Genomic DNA, 24327 nt, shown 5'->3' with positions numbered 1-24327 from the left:
CTACTCCTCTCACTTCTATCTGAGAGAAGCTTTCATGAACTCCTTCAGTAAAAACTGTACCTCTAAATAAGGTATTCAGCAGCATGACTGTATCCTGCTGTTACATTTCCAAGTCCTTCTTACCTTGGAAAATTCAGCCACTGGAGAAGGAAATATCTCTACACTTTTAATAACAGGTCAATTTTTTGAGCTTTCATTATGTATGAAAGTTACATCCTGTAAATCCATCCCCTGCATATATTTCATGTCTCTCTTTCATGTTGAAGTTGTTCCAATTTTTTACAGAATAATTATCATTGGGTTATAGCAGCACCCAGAATGACCCTTTACCTCTGTCAGTTTTGAAACAGAGCATTCAAAATAAGATCTGATCCTAGATACTAAGTAATTCAGTCTCTTCTTTCATGTACATTTTCTTTGTTTTTATAATTGTGTTATTATTTTCTAAATATTACATTAAACCATAACAAAATACATGCTATTTTTTTTGTGCCAATCTGGGTGGACAATTGAGGTATTGTAGAAGCAGTAATCCATTCTCTTCACTATTACATGTCTCCTTTCCTTCAATTACTGTATTCTCCCCAACTTAACAGTGCTTATTTCCCATGGGGATTCATTTGGTTTTCTTTTGGAGTTTTCTTGGTTGCTATTTGGTTTTTCCTCCAGTAATTTCTACAAAGAGGAAATAGATCAATTTTGCATTGGGGGTAGAAATGCATCCTGATCAAAGTTATTGCTATATATAAAAGTACTGACTGGCTATTTCAGATAAATTCATGTGGATTTGTAAGAATTTTATTTCTTAATAATTCTATGAGACTAGAGCCTCATATGAGGCATGAAAATTAAAAACTCTTTATCAAGTTGTTTTTAGTGGCATAACTCCGGCTCAAGTGGTTGTGAGTGACTCAGCTGAAATGAAGGGGAACCAAATATATGGAGGTTTTAAATTCAGAAGAGCAAACTTGTGGGAGTTGAATTGAATGTACCAGAGATTTAGAGTCTCCCTAAGCCATAAGCATGGGAATTTTCTTCGATTTTCAATACAAAGTAGAGGAAACTTGAAAAAAAGAGCCTCAAATCTAAATGGATGAAAATAGTGTCATCAAAAGTGAGAAAAACAGAAGACCTGCAAGAAAGGAAAAAAGGGTTTAATCAGTAGTGAAAGTTATGTGTTACAGGTCAATATGTTTAGAGAAGAAGTGAGAACTGCAGAAGTCAAGATAAATTAGATCTTGCAAAGGATATTAAACAAATACTGAAAAGTTTCTTATCCACATAATTAAAAATAGATCAAGGAAAAAGATTAAATATAATCTAGATATAGCCCCAAAACTTGAATTAATATTTTGCCTCAGTTTTAAGTGAAGTTGATGGCATTAGGCATATTAAAAGAGGCAAGCTGCCTTATAGAAATCAAGGTCTACAAATGTAAATTACTGTAAGTAGGGTGCAAAAAATCTCAGTAGATATTCAATATACTCAGGTCTGAAGACATTATAATCCTTATCAGAAAGATTATATGATCTCTTTGGTAATTCTTTCAGATGAGTGTAGATCCTGGGTTTAGTCCATATAGTACCACTGCAGTTTTGAAAATAGAAGTATTATTTGGGCAGCTATTGTTACCTAATGACTTAAAAGTAATTTGAAGGAAAGAATTATTTAAGACTTAAAAGTAAACAAAAAATAAGATTAAAAACCCTACAAAGCCATAAAAATTGCACTGGCCAGGATAATTGACTCTCTAGATGTTCTTCACATATGATTTTAAATTAATCACAGGTCAATTAAATGAGGGGGAAATAACCAATGAAGACCTCAATGAAGAATTTGTTACCATAAATCATACAAAAAAAAATTTATAGAGCAGAAAGTCCTGCATTTTGAGAATAACAATACTTTTAGCTATCAACTAGGATTCTATCATTGTGAAAGAACAAAATGGAAAGAACTTAATTCATTTGACAGCAGGATAATTATGGGCCATGGAAGTGAAATGGTTGCAAACAGGGATAAGGAAGTAAGGGGAGTAAGGGGAAGACACCTTTTTTAACAGATTCACACATGAATTCTTTCACTGGGACAAAGCTGTCTCTGTCAGTTGAAAGGTTTACCTTTGGATTTTAGGGCACATACTCCTAACGTATACTAATTTAAAGTGACATTTAATAAAACTATGTATTTTTTAATCAAATGAAAAAGTAGAATATTAGATGCACTTTGTTAAAAAGAAGAATAACGATACAGATTTTTCAAGTACATATTTACTGTTCCTCAATTGTACTACAGATACCATAATAAAGACATACACAAAAAAATATAATGACATAAACATATACACAGAAATCAAAATAATATTTTGGCAATGTTTGAGTGCATATGTGTCTGGGATTGATGCGGGTTTTTTTCTGAGTAGACTTGATTCACTATTTCCCATAAATTATTATTTCTATAGAATATGAAACATAGCAACACACTATAAAGAATAATTTGATTATCCTCATCACTTCAGATTGGATTTCTGGAAAAAAAAAAGCCAGCCATGAAACACAACCTCTGCAGAAGTTTTCAACTCAAGATTCAATTTAAAATTTACAGAAGTGTGTTGTGCAGAAAGGTGGTGTCAAGACTGAACAGATAAAAAAAACACATTGACTGCTGTTGCATCTGTTTGCCTTATGTTTCTTTCCCAAGACAAAATACGCCATATCTATCTTATGTACTTCTACTTTCACATTCCATGTCTGATCCTATATTTCTAGAGAATTAGGGAAGAAATTAATTTTTAGAGCTTACGGAATTATAAACAGGGTTTAACCGTACTTGACTGACCAAAAGGGAGACACAGTCTACCAAAATCCAAATAAAACCATTTATCCAGAGGGAGTTCTAGTGTAACTATCTCCTGAGAAATAATTCACAAGTTAACATTTTTCACTGACTGTTCCTCTCAGGTGCAACTCAATAAGGAGCATTCTGTTAAAACTTATACCCAAAAGCCTTTTCAATTACTGAATACAAAGCTGAAAAAAAAATGCTAAAGCTTCCAATTTTTTCATCTCTTAGGCTGTTGCCTGTAGTTTCTTGATGCCAAGGGCACACTTGAATATATCATTTTATTGGCTAGAAATAACTTTGGTAAAACTTTTAAAAGGAAAGATTATTTGGTGTTCTGCACAGATTATTACAAAACCTTAGAAGAACCAATTGGAAAAAAAAACCCACAGAAATGCCATGTGAAGTTTCCTTTCAGGAAAATCAGGCACAGCTCCATATTTGCAACAATCAAATTCAAAACCTTTACATCCCCAAATATTTTAAGAACAGACATGAATCAGATATGATAAATATCAGTCTTGTATAGAATTTTATAGTATTTCAATGAAAAATGAATGAATGTCTTCTGCTGTTCTTCATGTTCCTTTATTCAAAACTATTTTTTAATGTATTTGATTTACAGTAATTTATGCCTCTCAAGATTCCTACAGCTTTTGTAGGCTTCCATGGATTAATCACATGGTAGATCTTTTTTGTAGTAAGGTTTACTGAAAATTAAACTGATCTACAGAGTCTCTCACAGCAGCAATTTGACAAACAAGGATATCAGTAGTACCCATATAAATGAATAAAAGCATAATATCAACATTGTTTAGAGACAGCATGCTATTTCTAGCTCTAAATTGAACAATGCTATTATATACCCTAACAACATGATAAATGAACACACCTTCAAATCCTTATACTAAAAATTATCTGAGTAAATTAATCATTGCCTTGTGTTATCTTCACCTATGTCTCTTTTTAAGAACTTTGCTGTTAAATAGTTATTTTGGTGATTCAAATGAAATAAATTCCTGGAATAAAGCTATAGCCATTCTGACATGATGAACTATTCACAGTACCTTCATGCCTCTTCTTACAACCTCCAAAGCTGGTACTTTAAGAATTGCAACAGTTTTGAAAGAAAGGCCAAAAATATCCTAAGAATTACAAACCTTGTTTCTTCTTTCCTACCAAAACCTTGTAACTGGCTATTTCTGTTTTTCCTGTACCTAAGACTGGGTGTGAGTTACTAAAACTACAGTTTATGCAAAACTACATGATGGGCTGGGCCAGAGAATACCTAGGCAATCTTGTCATCCTTGAGTCCATGGTCCTTGATGGGATGAATCCCTGACTGCTGAGAGATCTGGCAGACACCATAACCAGGACACTCACAATCATCTCTGAAAGATCATGGGTATAAGTTCAGGTGCTTGAGGACTGGGAGAAGGCAAATATCACCCCAGTCTTTCTGAAAGGGCAAGAAGGAGGACCCAGGGAACTACTAGCCAGTCAGCCTCACCTCAATCCCCAGAAAAACGATGGACCACCTCATTCTGGAGGTGATCTTGGATCACAAGAAGGTGATTAGGAGCAGTCAGCATGGATTGACTAAAAGGAAATCATGTTTGAATAACCAAATGACCTTGTATGATGAAACAACTATCTGGATGGATGAGGGGAGAGAGCAGTGGATATTGTCCACGTCAACTTCAGCAGGGTTTCAACACTGACTCTCACAACACCCTTGTAGATAAACTCAGGAAAGACAGCAAGTGGATTGAGAAGTGGCTGAACAGCAGATCGAGAGGATTGTAATCAGTGGCACAGGGATGGATGTTGGATGACTGTCTCTAGTGGTATCCCCAAAGTCCAATACTGGGCCCAGAATTGTTCAACTTATCCACCGATGACTTGGATGAAGGGGAAGATACCTCCTCAGCTATTCTGCTGATGACACAAAGTTGTGAAGAGCAGGCAATATACCTAAGAGCTGTGCAGCCCTTCAGAATGACCTCAACAGGCTGGAGAGGGGCAAAGAACCATCCAAAATTCAGCAGAGGCAAGTGCAGAGTCCTGCTCCTGGGTAAGAATAACTCACCAGCACAGGCTGGGCCTTGACCTCCTGGAAAGCAGCTCTTTCAAGGAGAAGGAACCGGGGGTCCTGGTGGACAACAAGCTGTCCATTAGCCAGCAGTGCTCCCTGGCCAAGAAGGCAATTGGCAGCCTGGGCAGCATCAGGAAGAGCATTGCCAGCAGGACAAGTGAGGTCATCCGGACCCTCTAGTCATCCCAATCTGAAAAGACTCACATCCAGTACCACAAAAAAAAATTTTCTTTATAAAGTAACCTTCTGTAATCATGGCCCCAAGAGACCCAGTGGGAATTTTATCTTTGTTTTTAATGGTGTCAGGATCTCATAAATAGTGCTGGTAGGGGAGGCACAAGAAATTCAGCCAAGTGACTTATTCTTTGCTGCCTACCTACTATAAAGTATCCTCCTCCAGGCAAGAAAACGCTGTAAGGTGACATGAACACAGGTTATAGAGACTACATACATTTTTTTCACATATATAATACTTCTCACTTTTCCTTTATTGGAGTAAAGGTCTGATTATCCCCAGAGATGTCCCAATGCATTTCTTTAGACCAGACTTTAATCCCTCGGCTTATCCATCACTTCTTCACTTGACAAGGCCCTGACCAAAGCCATACTCCAAAATTCTCTAATCAGGAGCTTGTAATTTATTGCTCACAAACAACTCTATGACCTGTGCTCCCACCTATGAACCATAGGTCATGAATCTTGGCATCATATTAGAGTTTGACTGCAGCCAAAAATTCTCAGATTACTTTTCAGATCAACACATAAGCAGACACACTACTTATACTGCATACACTTAGTTCATCTGTTAAAGAAAATCCATCTGACCTTGATTGTGTGCTAGCTGAAGTATGCACACAGCACAAACATAGAAACAATGAGCATAAACTCATTTATTGCCTTCAGGATAATAGATTTATTTCAATACTCTGGGTAGAAGGTGTTCATCCAGAAAAGCAAAGGAGAAATTCTAAAAGATAGCCTTTTCCCTACTCTGCAGAGCTGTATTCCAGGTCCTCTCCCCCAGAGCACTTCTGGTGCGCATTTGGTCAGGAATTTTATTAGATGCAGGAATAAATCTAATAGCATAAGAATAAATCTTTAAAAATAAAGGTAACCTTTACAATCACCTTCTGGCTTCATGCTGAAAATCTACATTGTGGAGTTTAGTTTTCATTTTTCACTTCCAATTTTTCCCACTGTTCTATGGGTCTTGCCAAATTTCCTCTTTTAAAGTGATCCATACCTATTGTAAAGTGGGTTTAAAAGACACAATAGCAGGAAGAAGAAAAATTATTTAAACATAAATCTATCTGGTCTTGAGATGCATGCTGTATTTGAGGCTTTCTTTTTAACTAGTATTTGGTGTGATATTACAAAAGTGTATGCTATTAATTTACATATGGTCATACCAAAGATCTATTTTCAAATGTGGAACTGAGAATTCACTGCATTGTTAAGTATTTTCCTGTAGTAGCTGCACTTTAATTCTCTTCCATCTTAATTTTTTTTCCCTGGTAATATCTTTGTGAAATGACATGCTTGCCATTTAGTATATAGTGCACCTTCAACATGTATTGTTTGGTAAATACAGAATTAACTTATTTTAAAAACACACACAATGCATAACTCATTACTGGAAATCCAAACTGTCTTTATATTGCTTTTTGTCTTCTGATGGCTGATAGTCCCGGCAACCACAGTACACACAATTTAGAGGTTGAGTTAAGTTTAATATTTAAGGTTTACTTTTAATTAAGTACTGCAACAAGGGTAAAAAAATTTACTGGAAGAATGCAAGATTTCTTTGTTTTACAGTTCTGTCACAATTCATTTCCCTGACATCAAGAATAAAAGAAGGTCATTTTAAAACAAAACAAACTAAGTAACTAAGCAAACAAAACAACAAAAAAGGCAACCAATGGGGAAAAAAAAGCAGGTTAAATGATAATAATCTAATGGCATTTAAACTGATTTTACATTTCTACATTAATTAAGCTGCTTCGATTTTCTCTCTTCATGTATCAAAATTGCCATCCTTGTTTTAATATAGCTGTATCACTGTTTATTTTTACCCTTCATTGTTTTCACTTGCTAATGTCAACTTCCTTCTTTCCTCACATTCTGAGGACAATGCCAAATGAAAGCATCATTAGCACATACATAAGTCTTCAATGACTGAGTTCCCATCGCTGGGAAAATCAAGGCACTGATATTTAAATACAGAATCCTTAATTTGACAAAGCCAATCTGGCAGCTCTTTACCTTCCAGGAAAACTGAACTCCCAGTCTAACACAAAAATGAGCGTTTTGGATTGCTGGGGGTTAAACCAAGCTGCTAGGAAAGCCAGAGAGAGGATCTGACTCCCAGTTGCCTCTGCTAGAGAAATTAATCCTGGAATTTAGCATCTGGATCCTTCAACTGCCAAGCTTGCCCCAGTTGTGTGTTTCATCGCTGGGCTAGATTAAAAAAGAATGATGAGCAGAAGCAGGTTCTGCTCCATCGGTGACAAAATAAAAGGAGAAAAAAATTTCTCAAAAACAAAACCCAAAAATCTAGGAACAAAAAATACTTAAATCAAGTGCGTCTTGCCATTGCATGGGTATGCTAATTCACACTGAAACAATGCTCTGCTTTAAAGCTATGTCAAGAAAAGTCAGCCATGTCTGTCAGTTTGTTTTTGCAAACAGTGTGAAAGTTAGAGGTGGCAAATTTGTGCAGGTTCAAACTCCTATTAGGGTGCCACCTGCCAAGTTTTTCTTTGAGCACACAGGTTTGTAAAATGCATTTTGTTTCAGAGTGAGGGCAGCCCTCATCAAGCATTCTGCTCTCACACACACCCTCTACACTCATGGTAATGTGATTTCAAAATGCAGATGTGCTCCGCCTGCTAAACCAAAATCCAGATATGGGCATAGTTCCTCTTACAAAGTTCATACAAGATATTCTGGGGATTTGAGCTAGTCCCATCATAGTTTGGAGTCCATCTGCAAAGCTGGAAGTGTATTTAGATTCTAAAATCCCTACTTCTTAATTCATGTCAAGAGCCTCATATTTTTATTTGCATAAATATAGGATGCTAAGGAGCACATTTTGACATCTTGCCTATCCATATGTTTTAACTGGGACATTTTGGATTCTAGCCTTATCCAAAACTCCATAAAATTGTCCTTTGCTTTTCCCTTCATCGAAACAAACTTTTGGAGCTTCAATCAAACCATTAGAAGACAAAAAATCTAGACAAAACATCAGTGATCTATCACATTTATGGCAGACGTGGTGTGAATCTGCAAGGTGAGGTAATAAAACTTGGTTTTAGAGACATCTCTCAAAGATAATAACCTCCTTGGTGAGGTTTATCTTATTTAGAGGGAGGAAAAATTAATCCAGGTCCATAGTTTCTTTAAAGAGTTTCCAGCTGTAGTTTTATGCTGGAAGATTATGGTGTGTTTGTTTCGTCTAAGGGAGATGCTGTCTTGATGGCAGAAAATGTATCTCCTTGAACAGCTAAAATCTGCCATAGGTAATGATAATTTATTTATCTGCATTATAGAGAGGCTAGGACACATAGAAGTTGGTGATAAGAAGAAATGAACACTGGAAGAAGCAACAGGATGAGAAGTCTATAAATGCTATTCAGCTCTTGTTAATGCTGAAATAGTCTGTATATACGTATAGTTCAGAAACTGTGCTACAATGCCCAGATTGGCAGATACCCTGGTTTCTCTAGATCACAGAGTAGAGCACACTACTCAGTCCTTTTCACTACAAATCTATAACACAGTCATTTTTCTTCAATATAAGGTGATAATGCCTACTTGCTTAATATCAACTTTGTGTTGTGTCTGGGTGGTTAGACTATATCCAGAACACTCTCTTACTGTTACGCTTGGGCTGGTATATTTTCAAATATAAACAGAGTGGGGGAAAAAGCAGAAAATTGCTTCTGCAACTAGTACAGACAAAAAAAAAATATTTCTAAATTTGTCCCTTACTCCATGGTTTGGTCAACATGGCTAAGACTTTCAAAAGTTTTGGTTTCTGCTAAGTGACATTGTCCTTTAGATTATGTGTTTTAAAGAAATACCATTTCTAAGAAGATTGGAGTGAAGCTATTTTAAACATTCAGTTTTCATTTTCTTAAGCAGGAAAGAAGAAGATATCCAAATAGCTACTCATTTTGAAAATACAGGTAGCTGGAGACTAGGGGGGGGAACGTTTTCCGTCATGCCTTCTAGTGCTGTAGATGAATCTCTGCAGTCCTGTTGACCTCCATGAGCTCCAGGGGCACAACCTGACTAATCATGGTCTTCACCATGGCCTGCAGGTGAATCTCAGCTCCAGCACGTGGAGCACCTCCTCTATCTCCTTCTCCACTGACCTTGGCGTCTGCAGAGTCGTTCCTCTCTGACCCAATTACATCTGTGCAATAACTTTGTTTCACTTCCTAAATATGTTTTCACAGAGACATTGCCATCATTCCCGATTGGTTTGACTTTGATGGGTCCATCCTAGGCATGGTTGCCATTGGCTCTGCTGGACATGGGAGGAACTTCTGGTAGCTTCTCACAGAGGACACACCCATAGCTTCCCTCCACAATCAAAAGCTCGCCATGCAAGGCAGAAACAGACAGAAAAAACAGAAAATTGGTGATTTTAAATACAAGTACATCCAAGAGACTTACAAGAAAAACAATGAAAGAACTTACAGAGAAGGTAAATGAGTAGGATCCAGACTGTACAGAAACTGCTCAATTTAAATTTTGCTGGCTGAAAAGCAAGACCCTTTTATCCATTGTGATTTCTTTTTGGCGATTTTAGTTTGTTCTATTTCTGACAAAACACAGCTTTAAAAATGGAAGGATATAAGGATTGATTATGCTATGTTTAGTATCCTCTAAAGAAAGAATGGACCAGTTGCACTCCATGGCCTTGGCTGCCTGGGATAGCACTACCATTTTTGTAAGCTCTTTGTCCAGATACTTAAAGCAAATACAAAAGAAACTTTGGGTTAATCTAAGCAATTTGATTGTAGTCTAAAAAAAATTATAAAAAGTAGAGAAATTATCCACTAAAGAAAGAAAATTTATACTTTCTCAAGGATGTAAAGAGTAAGTCAATAATATGGGACAATTCAAAGATACCAAGTAAATGGAACAAACTATAGCTGGTACTAATTCTAGAAATTTGATGGGGAGATCATTAATATGTATATGCCTTCTTGAATCATGCAATTTAATCAAGAAATGAAATTTATTAGCTGATGAGAAATGTTGAAGAGGTGGCAGAATATCTCTCAGAATAGAACCTGTGTCCTAATCAGATCAGAAACACATACTCCATCAAGGAGATGAGTCAAACTGTAGTTCAATAACTTCAAAAACACAAGCTAGATATTATTAATCGCCCTTGCAAAACAGAAGGGTATTGTCCACCTCCACAAATCATTGTGAGGACAATCTTTTCTATACTGCTTCTTTTGTGTCATAAGCCATGCCATTGAAGACCAGATGCAATAATAGTGCCTAACTAACCTAGATACACTATTGCAGGTAAATTTAGGCCTGGTTCCCATAATGAAATTTGAATCTTAGAACTAGGTAAACACATATAACCTATATAGGAGGAATGAAGATCATCTCAGAAGGATAATGAAAATAAACTCATATGATGAATAAGAAGCCAAAAAATAAGACCCAAGGAAATGCTGATCACTAAACTTGCCTGGAATTAAATGCTGTGTCTGGACTTGAGACTCAAAAACCTAGGCACCCTTTTTCATTTTGGATTCATGTCTGGATTCATTCCTGGATCTAAACTGCAATTATTGTTTTTTTTCAAAGAATGACATGTCTTGGATAGGGCTTAAGGTATATTTACACTTTGGAAGAAGGAACAGTGGTTGTTGTGGAAAAAAACAAAGGGTTAAACTCTTTTACCCTAAAGAATTCTATTTTCTTCATTCGTAATTTTTTGTATGCTTTCCCAATGACTATTCCACTGTGCAGCTTTTGAGCAGGGTAGACTCACTGACCAGGGCTTACACAGAGCCAAGGCCTTTTCTACCATGCTGGTAAGGAAGTTGGGGGTGTAACAGAGGTTGGGAAGTAACAGCTGATCCCAGCTGACCAGAGGGATGTTCCAGACCATATGGCATCATGCTTAGTACATAAAGCTGAGAGGGGTAAAAGGAGGAAATTGAGGACATTTGGAGTGATGATGTTTGTCTTCCCAAGTCACAGTTATGTGTGATGGGTCCCTGCTCTCCTGGAGATGGCTGAACATCTTGGCTGCCCATGGGAAGAGGTGACTTATTTCCTTGTTTTGCTTTGCTTGTGTGTGCTGCTTTTGCTTTCCCCTCTCTTCATTTCAACCCACAAGTTTTCTACCTTTTCCATTCCTCCAATTCCCTGCCCCATCCCACTGGTGAGGGAATGAGCAAGAGGTTGCATGGGGCTTGACTGCTGCCTGGGGTTATACCACCTCCACACATGAACAAAAACTGTCAGAAAATAATATATTCTGATCCCCTGGTAGGGGAAGACTTCAATAACTTAGTATGGAATTACTCTTCCTTAGAATCCTCTTCCTGATCCCGCACATCACCTACAGTACTGCAGTGTTACAGTATCAACAGGAGCATGGATCCATGTCTCCACATAACTCCACCTGACTCACCCTTTGTTGCACAATCTATAAATTGAGGTTTTAAGTGGCCTTCCTGGCATATGACAATGCTAGGATTCATATTCTTTGTACTAAAAAAATCATAAGGACTAAGATCTTTTGTTTCTGTAAGTGATTGCACTTCTGACCAGAGGAGAGAATGAGAAGGGAAGGAAAAAAATTATTCGGGTCAGATTTCAAAAAGAAAGAGGATTTACCAGCATTTTATTATATGCTTAATTCAACTTTGTTCAGTTCCTATGTCCTAGATCCCAAGAAGGTGTAGGTAGGTGATCTTAGCCTGAGCAGGTCTGAGTATGCACAAAAAGAAGAAATTATAACAGTAAGGACTTTGAAGGCTGGACTTGAAGATTGAATTTTCAACATTTTTACATAAGCACTAAGCAACAATTTCTTTATATAATAAAAGCGGCTGTAGTGTACATTTGCAGTGTTCAGCAGAGAGAGAGGAAGGAGAATGCATGGTCCTTGGCAAGCACTCCATAGAGTTTAAATCTATTACACTCTATATGACTTAAATTGAGTCCTAAAATACCTATTGTTCGGTTCTGTATGTAACAGAGCCACATTCAGCATCTGGTATCCAGCTGTACAAAATAGCCCAAATTATCTGTTTCATACTCCATATGGCATCACCCAAGGACCTTTTGGAATATATATATATATATAAGACAGACTTGAAATGGACAAATTCAGGACCATGACATCACCTTCTAGTGCATGTCAAAATCACTCAAAACCAGCCCCATTTGGAAAATGTGTCTGGACCTACACTTAAAACTATATACATTTTTTTTACACTTCCTGAGTCTTTTTTCTGGTGACTAGTACCCCTTGAAACTAAATTTTGAGGACTAATTTTGAAAGGTTCTCACATGTAAAAAAATTCTGTAGCTAAACAACCATTTAGAATCTCCAAATACATATCAGCCACAATAGATTCTTAAGTTCATACACAAAAGGCATTGAAACATTGCTTGAAAAAGCCAAATAAAATTAAAAGATTATTTTTCTTATATTTATGTGAAATCAGCAAAATTGATTTATTGGTAACTGGATTAAAAAGGTTAAATTAGGAAATTACATACTCTTCAACGTGTGGCAAATTTACACAGAGCAACAGAAAGACTAAAAAAAATTAAATTAAACAAGTGCAGCATAAGCAGGTCCACATTGTGAATGGTAAGAGGTATGTATCATTCAGAAAAATAAACATTATTGACATTACTAAAACAGGTAAAAATAAATTATCCTGAAAAATTAAAGGAGATATGGAGGCTGCTAAGTTCCATTCTGGAATTCCTATTATAAATAAAATACATTTTAAAACACCATTACAAAATAATCAGAAACATAGTGAAAGTACATTTAAGTAAACATTGTTAATAGTCATCTGGAATCTCCTGTGGACATGAAATCTATTAATATAGGAGACCCTTGTCTGCTGAATCTCATCCTTGATGGTCAAATGCACTCCTCAGAAATAATCTGTTCTGATAGTAGTTTATCCTTTTTCTGTATGATTTTTATTTGACTATCATTTCTGTCAAATATAAGGAATTGGGTCTTGTACCCTCAGCTACTAGTTTGAATCCTTTTTCATTCAAATGAATCTATTATTTACATTCAGAAACGGAATAATATAAAAATAAATCTTTTGACTACATCACTACAATAACAAGATTTCGATGACAACTAAAGTCCCATTTTGCATAAAAAGAAAATAATAGTTCTATAAGCTATAATGAGAAGCAAGTGTGATGATTCATTCTGGCATCCTGAAAGAAATGAAAAAAATTGTATCTCACTAGACAAGGGAATTGCCCACCTCCATGTAGTTACAAGATAAAAAAAGAGAAGAGTAGGAGAAAGTATTTTGGACAGAGAAATACCCATGCAAAGAAAAATGATATATCATTCAGTCTTATGGAATGTTTCTGAAGAACCTGCCAAAGTATTATTTGGCAAAATAGAATCATAAATAGCATCATTGATAGAAATTAGGAAATAAACTTTGACTTTAATTACATATATATATATCTGTATAAAGTCAAGATACATCAAAAAACATAGCTCTGACTAGCTTATTCTTTAGTCAATTGAAAAAAAAATCAAAAAAGGTGAGTAAATCCAACTATGTTACATAAGCTATTACCTATCTCATTTGTCAGGAGTTAAACAGAAATGATCTTCTACAGCAGTAGCAGCAAGCCAAACTGTGTGTTTAATGTTGAAGCAATCAGATGAGCAACACACTGAATGAGCCCTGGGAGTCTCAAAACTCACAAGCAATGTTCCAGTAGGATTCATGCACTACTGGTTTATAAAACAAAAGAGGTAAATATGGAATAGAAGGGACTGTTCCTACATATGTAGGGATCAACAATCATTTTAGAAACCATTTTGAACTGCACTGTTTAGTCTCGTCTGTCCTTTAAACTGGAGTAGGTTTGTTAGTTAAATTCACTTATTTCATATGCATTGTGCAGGCATCAAAATGAAGAAAACTAGTAATGAGAAAGGCAACTATTTCCAAAACTCCTCAGGGATATCACATATCTTTTTACTCCTCTTCCTGTTTCCTCTACTAAACTCATAGAATGGTTTGTTTTGGAGGGGACATTAAAGATCATCTTATTCCAAGTCCCCATTCTGGGGACACCTTCCTCTAGAGCAGATTGTTCAGATGCCCATCCAGCCTGGTCTTGAAATATTCCAGGGATCTGACATCTACCACAGTTCCAGTGCTTCACCCCCCTCACAGTAAAGATTTTCTTCCCAATACCTCATATAAAGCTACCATCTGTCAGTTTAAAGCCATTACACATCATCCTTTTGCTACATACATTTGTAGAAAGTCTCTCTTTCAATTTCTTGTAGGATCTCTCTAGTTACCTGGAAGGCTGCTATAAGGTGTCCCTGAGCCCCAACTCTTTGAACCTGTCTATGTAGGAGAGGTGCTCCACCTCTGTGATCAACTTAGTGGCTCTCCTCTGGACCTGCTCTAAAAGGTCCATGTTCACTCATGCTGGCCTCCTGTTAGTTTTGCCCAACTTCCTTATTGTTGGGATGCATCTCTCATGAGCTTGGAGGAGGTGACCTGTGAATATTAACTAGCTTTCTTGGGCTTCTCTTTCCTCTAGGCTTTATCCCATGGTAGATCAAGTAGACCACTGAAGAGGCCAAAGTATGCTCTCCTGAAGTCCAGGGAAGTGAGCTTGCTGCACACCCTTTTCACTGCCCAAAGGGTCTTAAACTCCACTACTTTGTGGTCATTGCAGCCTAGGCTGCCATCAAAATTAATATTCCCCATCAGCCCCTACTTTTTGGAAAAGAACAAGGTCTGGCGTAACACCACACTGTATTCTCTATCACTTGGAGAAAAAAGTTATCATCAATGCATTCCACTAACCCCATGGGTTTCTTAGGCCTGGCTGTGCTGTTCCTTCAACAGATATCAGGGTGGCTGAAGTCCCCCATGAGAGCCAGGATTTGTGAACGTGAGGCTGGTCCTATTTGTCCATTAAGTCTCATCTACTCAGTCTTCCTTATAAGGCAGCCTGTAGCAGATCCCCACTGTAATGTCACCCGTCCCTGCCTTCCCTTTATTCCTGGTTCATAAACTCTCAGTTAGCTCCTCATCCATCCCCAGGTAGAACTCCATGCACTCCAGCTGGTTGTTGATGCAGCGGACAACACCCCTTCCTTGTGCTCCTCCCTTCCTTCCTAAAGAGACTGTATCCTTACACTCCAGTCGTAGGAGCCATGCCACTGTGCCCTGTAAGTGTGTGCACATTCATCACTTATTTGCTTATTCCCCATGCTCTATGCATATTTTTAGAGACTTTTACATTGGATTCTGATGAAGATGACTCACTGGCTGGAGTGGCTTCAACTACTATTTGCTACCTTTCGTGTGCTCGCCTGCTGACCTGTGATCCCTCTCCAGGCTCTGGACATCTTTTGCTGGCCCTGGCATCAAACTGGTATGAGTGGGATAGATTGATATTCCCATCCCACAGTAATTCTAGTTTGAAGTTGTCTTCACCAGCTTGACAAATTTATGACTGAAGATGCTGTTTGCTAACAAATGGAGCCCATCTGTCCCCAATACACCAGATTTCTGAAACTGAGTCTCACAGTCATCTTTGTCTGAATTCTTCTCTTTTTCCAATTTTTTTTTTTTACTCTTTGCAATAGCTTATAATTATGTTCTCTGCCTCCATTAGAAAATCTCTCTATTGCTGCTGTATTTCACTTACACTCCATAACATTTATATTATTTAATTATGTGAAGGGTTCTGGGAAATAGTATAATGAAAGGCATTATACAAAGCAAACGTACATTGTATTGTAATTTGGTTTGGTTACTTTAGTGTGTTTATATGCTTCAAGACTTTCTTCCCTAATAGTTAAATTCATTTATGTCACAGATGTTTGGTTATTGGTCTCCTGCCTCTTCTTAGAGGTACTGTAATTGAGCACCTGCGTGTGGGGACAGAGGGAATTGGGGGTTCTTGATTAATTTTCTCCAGCTATAAATTATTTATTGTCTTGTACCAATCTCTTGTCATCCTCTTTGGGACTCCTTTAAACTGTCAGAGGTACCTATTTACTTTAAATTGATTGCTACTGTACTCATTGAGTTTTCCTATATGACAAACACAGAAGAAATATTAAAACTACCCATATCTAACTACAATAGGAAGAGGTGGCATAGTACAAATTATTGTTAACAGCGGAGTCTAATCTTTGAAGTACTGAATTGCAGATAGGAAGATCTAATTAGCCTCAAAGAATGACTAGTGAGTTTAAACTTCTTGGGCAAACTGCTGCAGCTGATCCAGATTGAGCAGGGGGATGGACCATCTGAACTCCCGAGTTCCCTTCCCACCTCAGAAATTCTGCAATTGTGTGACAGAGCTAGTTAAGCATCAAGCCATCTTTTTCATGGGAAATTAGGAAAGTGAATTGGGCTCCTTAAAACATCATGCAAAAAATTGGGCAGTTCCACTACTTATCCAATCTGTTTCTCTGCACTGATTCTCTGAGTCTAATAGCACTTGCTTTTTTCAGTATAGCATTAGCATATATGTTCAAAAAAATTAAATTCTTACTACATTTTATATTAATGTCATATTACAACTGTCTCTGTTTTAACATATTCTGTCTTTGGAATTTGCCAAGCATTTATTCCATAAGATTAATGAGACATTATAAAAAATACCAGCCCTTCAGATGTTAATTTTGTCATTCTGGCTCACAAAAAGCCCTTGAATAAGAGGAGAAAAAAATTATTTCACCACAGGAAAATACTGTTCACACAGTCATGTGGGAAAACACTCTGCCTGAAAATATCCAAGAACAGCAGTAACTGTTGCCTCACAAGTGTAGAATCATTATAATATACCAAATCAATAGGAGGTCAAAGGTGTTGCACCAGAAAGGTCAGGAAAATGATAACAGCATTTGGAGGAGCCAGTGGAACTGTTAGCAACATAACATCTGGCTGAAGGCTCAATGGACTTATAAATTGATTACTGTGAGCCATCATTTGTGGAAAACATCAGGATATAAGCAACTCATATTTTAGCTGGTGACTTAAGTGACTTTAAAAAATATTGTAGGGATGCATGGCAGAATTTATAACAACCTATATATCAGATGTATCAAAAGTAGCATTTTTAAAAAGCACTCAAATATAGCTCAAATTTACTATATTGAAATTAGCAGAGGTAAGGAAAACATTCCAATTCAACATATAATCTCTACCAGAAACCCTGGACCTTACTGCCTGAAAAAATGTTCTGGTTGAAAAAAAGGAAACTTTTGAAATGAGGGCACTCCTATCTGCCTTCAAAATATTTATTTATATAGGCCAGAAGGACAACACGCTCAAAATACACATTGTCATACAGGATGCGTACAAGGCCTTATCAGCAGAGATCAAAAGCTATACCATCCCATTAGGTTTTAGTGGGGAAAAAAAATGATGATACATAGCTTATTGTTATATCTGAAGCTCTTGTCACGGTGCTGCTGGGGTGTTGTTGGTCAGCTTTGATCACATTACTTTACACCCATATTTTACACATGTGATGAGAGATCCACAGGATAATTGAACTCCTCTTCCCAGGACAGTCAAATAAATCCCTGCACTCCCTTTTCAGTTACTACCTGAATACATTTCGAATGGTTTACTGCAGTCAAAAGCAGCCACTGGAAAGTAAACTGTTTAGTCCCTTCTCTATGCCACATACCATTAACACCTTTTTCTGAAACTGATAGACAAAGAACATGCAATAGAACACAAAATCTGCACCAAAAATCTTAGGTTACTTATCTTGATTTTTTTTAAATAATCTGTTCAGCTCTAGGTATTATTAACTCCCTTTAAAATAATTAATATACTTACTACAACATACTTTTACATGTTATATGTGTATTCATGCATTTGTATTCACACTTGAATTTAAAAAAGATATGTGCAGTGGTGTTTGGTCACCCCAAGGCATGTTCACCCTCCTCTCAGAAAAAAAACTCTTTCAGAGAGGGTGGCACTTAATCCAAGACATATTTCTATATTTAAACACAGTTACACCAAAAAAACAAACAAACAAAAAAAAATCAAAACAAAAACAAACAAAAAAACCCAACAACAACAAAAAAACCCCACCATAACAATCATAACAGAGTACCCATGAGTGCATGGCAATCCTTAAAAGGAAGAATAAGAAGATTCACTCATTTAAATACAATGCATGAAGAACTGGGGTTTTTGTTTCCTAACCAAGTATATTGATAGTATTTTAAATAAGCCATTATCTTTATTGCACCTCTACAAAGACCTTATCATAAACCAGCAGTGCTTAAGGCATAGTAAAATTGTAAGGCTTTTCTTTCTCAAAGAATTAGCACAATGTCCCTCTGGCACTGTTTAGAAATTCTTCATTTGCTCCACAAACATTAAAGAACCAGAAGAGCATATGTGTAAGGAGGGAACACCAAATAAGCATTATTTAACTGCATTCAAAGTCAGCCTAATTTTTTTTAATAGTTTCTTGAAGATTATTATCATGTAAGACAACTAATAATACAAAGGATAGGAAGTTTTCAAAATTCAAACGTAAGTGGCGAAATTTGTAAACATTAGTGTTTCTGCACCATGGGATTACTTTTCATTAGCAATTAAATCAGCCTTTTAAACCAATTACAATTTCTGTGGATCAGCCCTGGTTTTTTTTTCTCTCTTTCATTTCTCTCTTAGTTTGTTGTAGGTAAACATCAAGTGCTCTTACGCCAAGATAAAGTGTTGGGTCAAGGATAAAATATGTCACTTTTCTTCTTATTCAAGACAGTTTTGGTAATTTCACACCCTCCTTAGAAAGCAGATTTCAGTTTCTTCAGAAACTTGATCGCAGGGTGTTGAGCTCTTGCCTCAGCCGACTTGACTGGTGAAGGTCACACAAAGTTGCAACAGGGAGATGGAGATACTAATGTAAGTACTGGATCTAGAAGTACTTACTAGAATGGATCACAAAGGGTAAGTACTAGAATGGATCACAAAGGGTAAGCATTTTGTACAGATGTGAACAAGAAAATCTGGATCAGCTACTCCAGCTCAAAGGAGACCTCAGCCTGGTTGGAGGTCCTCAGGATGGAGGCTGCTCTGCAGAACTGGGCCCATGCTCTTCATAAAAAAATTTCTTCCCTGTGTCCAATCTAAGTCTACCCTCTTCCCCCTGGACCCACTCTGAGATCCTTGTCTTTCATCTTGTTAGGACTCCAGAGGTGGATGCAGCTCTCCAAGTGGAGTTTCACAAGAACAGGAACAGTGGGGCAGAATCCCCTTCCTTTCCCTGATGGCCATACTGCTTTTGTGCACTCCAGGACAGGGTTGGTTCTCTGGGCTGTAAGTGCAGATTGCCAACTCATAACCAATTTTTCATCCACCAGACCTCCTCAGGACTGCTCTCAATCCATTCATCTCCAGTTTATGCTGGTAATGGGGATTATCCTGATCCAGATACCGGACCTTTCACTTGGCCGTGTTGAGCACCATGAGAGTCGCCTGGGCCCAGTCCTCAATATTGTCAAGGTCCTTCTGGATGGCATTCCTCATGTATCAACTGTACCACTAACTGTCATCTGTAAGCTTGTTGAGGTTGCACTTGACTCCTCTATATATTGATGAAGATATTAAATGGATTTTGTCCCAGTATGCAGACTTATGAGGGAGACCACTCATTTCTGGTTTTCACTTAAACATTGAACATGTGAGTGCAACTCTTTGCATGTGACCATCCAGCCAATTCCTTATGCAGGTGACAGTTCATCTATCAAACGCTTATCTTCAATTTAGTGGCAAGATTATTGTGGGAGACCATACCAAAGGTCTTACTAATGTCCAGATAGAAAATATTTGTTAATGACTTCCCTTGTCTACAAAAGCAGTTACTTCATTTTAGAAGACCACTAGATTCATCAGGCAGCATTTGCCCTCGATGAAATCATACTGGCTGTTTCTAATCACTTCTTCATCTTCCATATGTTTTGACATAACTTCCAGGAGATTCTGTTCCATTATCTTACTACATATTGTGATTACACTGACAGCCAGCATCCTCCTTTTAACCCTTTTTTTAAATGGGTGTGATATTTCATTTTCCAGTCACTGAGGCCTTGCTTTTGTAGGATGCGTCTACAAATTCTGAGGAAACTGATGTCATTGTGATGCCAATATCAATTACTTTTGAAGGGTCATGATGATCAGTGGAGGTTCCTTAGGGGCTGGAAGAAAGCAAAGGTCACCCCTGCCTTCAAGAAAGGTAAGTAGGGTTCAGAGAACTACAATTCAGTCAGCTGCACCTAAGTCTTGGAGAATGCAATGGAGCAAATAGCCCTGGAAACCTTTTCCAAATGTGTTAAAGGAAAGAAAGTGATAAGATTGGTCAGCATGGATTTACAATGGGGAAGTCATGCCTGATAACCTTGTAGCCTTCACAACAAAAGGATTAGCTCAACTCAGGGTGGCAAAGGGGTAGCAGGGGGCAGTGAGAGAAGTGGCTGATGTTTATTCCAACTTTAGTAAGGTTTTCAAGACTCTCCCATATCACCTTCATGGACAAAATGAGGAAGTATGGAAGAGATAAGTAGTGTGCATTGAAAACTGGTGGAACCACTAGTCTCCGAGGGCTGTGGTCAGTGCCACGAAGTCCAGCTGTAAATCATTCTGCAGGGTGTCCCTAGCTCAACAAAATTTGTATGCATGAGACTGGCATATTTATGATAAAATAATCTCTAATCATAAGTGTTTTAAACACAAGTGTCTCCGAGATTCCTTCAGAAAGAAAAGTACTAGTGCCAAGTAAACATTAATTCAAAACAATGTAGATCTTTATCTATGGTATTTCTCAGACATTGCTTCAAGCCTTTTTTTTCCAGTTACAAATATCTATCTAATAGTATGTGAAAATGAAACTTACTCAGAGAGAGAGACATCAGGCTCAGACTTTAGATTTTCTGTAATTCCATTTGAAAATAAATGTTATTAGAGAGCATGTGTACTTAGAAGTGAGCTTTAACGTTATATTTTTTTGGTTTACCACAAATTGCAGAATCCCAAAAGAAGTTTTATGAACATTATGTTACCCCCAACAGTGTAAATAGTTAGTTAGTTAGTGTAAATAGTGTTAGTTACACCTACACATGGCTTTCATGCATCCTTAAGACCTGCAAAGTAAAATAAAGTTTAATTTTGAAATACAGAGGATCAAAGATAGAGCTCTGAGTAACTTGGTCAATTGAAATATTACTGTGTCCACAGCAGGGAGGTTGGAGCTAGACGATCTTTAGGTGCCTTCAAACCCAGGCTGTTCTATGAATATGATTCTGTGAAATAAAACAAAAGCAGCTATCTGGACAACATACAAGAAAAACAAGGAGTTCATGCTGATGCAAAGCAACTGTAAAACATAGTTCATTTAAGCATTTTCTTTTTAAGATATGATTAATCCAAAAAAGTATCCAAACAGAATGGTAAGGAAAGCAATGCAATGAACAAAAACGGTAATACAGCTGAGAGGCTAAGTGGATCAAATCATAAAGACTAGTGGAAAGTAGGAAAAAGACAGAAAAAGAAAATGGAAGATGATCTACATAGGGATTCCATGAACCAATTGTGTAGAACAGCAAATCTAGCAGCTCTGGGCCACCATCTCTGAGCTCAGCTCTGTCATTCTTCATTAATGGATTCTGAGGTCTGAGTTTCTGTCATAAGTGATTGCTATGTATTTCCAAAATTATAACAGTCAGTGCTAATTCTCTCTGTGGTGAAGGTAACTATTGCCCTTGAGCATGGAATGATCTGGGAAATGAGTTCTCATTCAAATGCTCAGAAGAGGGGATATGATGCTAGTAGAGAAACAGGCACTGGCATGTGCAGCAGTCATAGGTAATGCTTCATTTACTTCAAAAGCTCTCTCTTTCCCTCCCTCTCCTTCCAAACTCCTTCCCAGTTACTGATTATTGCTGCACTGAGATGAATTAGTGGTGCTTTAAAAAGAAGGGGAAAACAGCATAGTAAAACATCTAGAATGCAAAATATGAGAGAAACATACAGCACTGAAAAATAAAATTTCTAAATTAATAAATTAAAAGCATGAACCTATAATATTACCATTTACTCTTCTGCTACATCTGTAGCTTAACAGTACTAGCAACACATAGTACAGTTTTTCTTTCAAATGAAAAATTTCATCAATTCTTAATTTTAAAAAGTGTGTAAAAACACTATATGCATACATACAAAGAGATGAAGCAAGGAAAATTAAAAAAATTTGTTCAACATAACTCCAGTTAAAGTTTACTTTTATAAAATGCTTATGTATCAGGGTGGCATCTCTGCCCTCAGCAGGGAGGTGGAAAATAAAAAAAAATTAAGGTCACTTCCAGCCCATGATCCTATGAGTCTATAAATGTTTGCATTTATGTAATACCTATTAAGTCCTTTATATTTCATTTGGGGGAGAATAGACACATGGAGAAAAATCAAATACTGAATATAAATTCATTGAAGTTGGAGTTATAACTAGACACACCTTGAGGTATATGAACAGATATATTTTTATTAATTTATTAAGAAATTTTTCTATTGCTTGTTGTTCTAGAGCAAAACATGCAATTCAGCTCAGAGTAACTTCACTCACTGCAAAGCTGATTTCTTTAACAGAAATCTAAATAAAAATGGTGGCTTGATGTATGCACCAAATGTATCTTCATGTCATGACTCACAGAAGGATGTGACACAGTGACTGGTCCTTTTGGCTGCTTTGAGCCATACACAGAGCTGATATGTTTAGTCAGGGAAATCATGTTAAATCCAGTGTAGAACTGAAACTCCAGACTTCATGTATGACATAAATTCCAACATGTCCTGCTTTGATCTGCTGATCCTTCCCTACTGTATTGAATTATTTACTAATGTACATATAGTCCATAATTTCTGGTACTTTACATTCAAATTCCTGCCATTTATGGGTTTTATATAACAAGGATTGTTCCAAATAAAATTCTTACTATGCACAAATTACCCTTATTTCTTTTGCCACTAAATCAACTGTTTAATATCTCTGATCCACTCTAGAATTTATCTCTGAAGAAACACATCTCTCGATCTTTTTGTGTCAGCAGGCGCTGAAGTCTTTGTGATCCTCTGAGTGCTCCAGTGTTTAACTCAACGTATCGTCATTGGTCCAAACTGGTTTTGACCAGTCTCATCTCTCAGTATGTTCTAGAAGATATATCCGTTTTTCATACTAAATGAAAGTGAATTCGTTCATTAATTTTGACACAACATCCTTGACAGCAGACCCCTCAGTGTGGGATGGAATCAGAGAACCTGCGCAGTAGGAGCCAGAACACAGCAGAGGAATACTGCCCCCAGTTTAGACAGCTTTGTAAGACTAAACTTTGATTTCCTTGCTCTATTAAATCTCCTAGAACTATCAAGCTGGATTTGCTGTGTCTGTATACTTCTCTCTAATCTTCTTTGACACAATTCTCTTTCTCTTCATATCCATTCACTGTTATTCCTCATCCTTGCTCATATTGTCACCAACAGGTGGACAAATCAAGTAAACCTCAGAAACACGTTCACTGTAGCAGAAAACAAAAGCATCCACATCAAAAAAAGAAAAGCAGAAAAGAAAAAATATGTACATTGAATTGCAGTTTCATTAATGCACTCAGCCTTTAGCTGAGATTTCGTGAGGTAAATGGCCCAAATCAGGCTACAAAGACATTTGAAAATGCATATATATCTTAAGGCTCTGTATGGTATTTGGCTTTAGAACAATTATTGGAGAATTCAATTAATTTTGCAGAGTACTTTATGCTGATCTGTACATGTCATAAAAGAGAACTTCAGGCGAAAATAATGCTGTCTTTTGGCATGAACATTGCAAAGCAAAGCAATGTCTCCTGGGACAATCTCTACTGCTAGCATTTCCTGTAGCACCGTGGGGGACTGGAGCAGAGGCAAAGGTGGGAGGGATTGTGTTGTTAGCACTGAATACCTTTCAACTCTACATTTACCTTTGAGTAATGGCTCTTGAGTAGTCACTTCCGGGTGGGATCCTTCAGCATAAAGGCAGCTTGCATATGGTCAATCTGAAAAAACAAAGAACTGTGTGGGTGCATTGACAAG

The 24327-nt window shown here is 37.1% G+C and overlaps 1 long non-coding RNA gene across 23 annotated transcripts in view; it reads right to left on the bottom strand.

Moving 5' to 3' along the window:
* Positions 1-24327, bottom strand: part of LOC120505787 — an 87775-nt gene that overhangs the window by 30515 nt on the left and 32933 nt on the right. For 18 of the 23 annotated variants that reach the window (XR_005628311.1, XR_005628321.1, XR_005628315.1 and 15 more), the window contains one exon: positions 24216-24290. This is a non-coding gene — a long non-coding RNA (uncharacterized LOC120505787). Of the gene's footprint in view, positions 1-19177; positions 20412-20449; positions 23778-24215; positions 24291-24327 lie in introns of those variants that run through there. The other 5 variants (XR_005628314.1, XR_005628319.1, XR_005628326.1 and 2 more) reach the window with 3 other exon arrangements.

Source organism: Passer montanus, unplaced genomic scaffold (assembly GCF_014805655.1).
Source record: "Passer montanus isolate IOZ18808 unplaced genomic scaffold, ASM1480565v1 scaffold36, whole genome shotgun sequence".
NCBI lineage: Eukaryota > Metazoa > Chordata > Aves > Passeriformes > Passeridae > Passer > Passer montanus.
The sequence above is the reverse complement of the archived record's forward strand: the minus strand, read 5'-3'. Positions and strand labels throughout refer to the sequence as shown.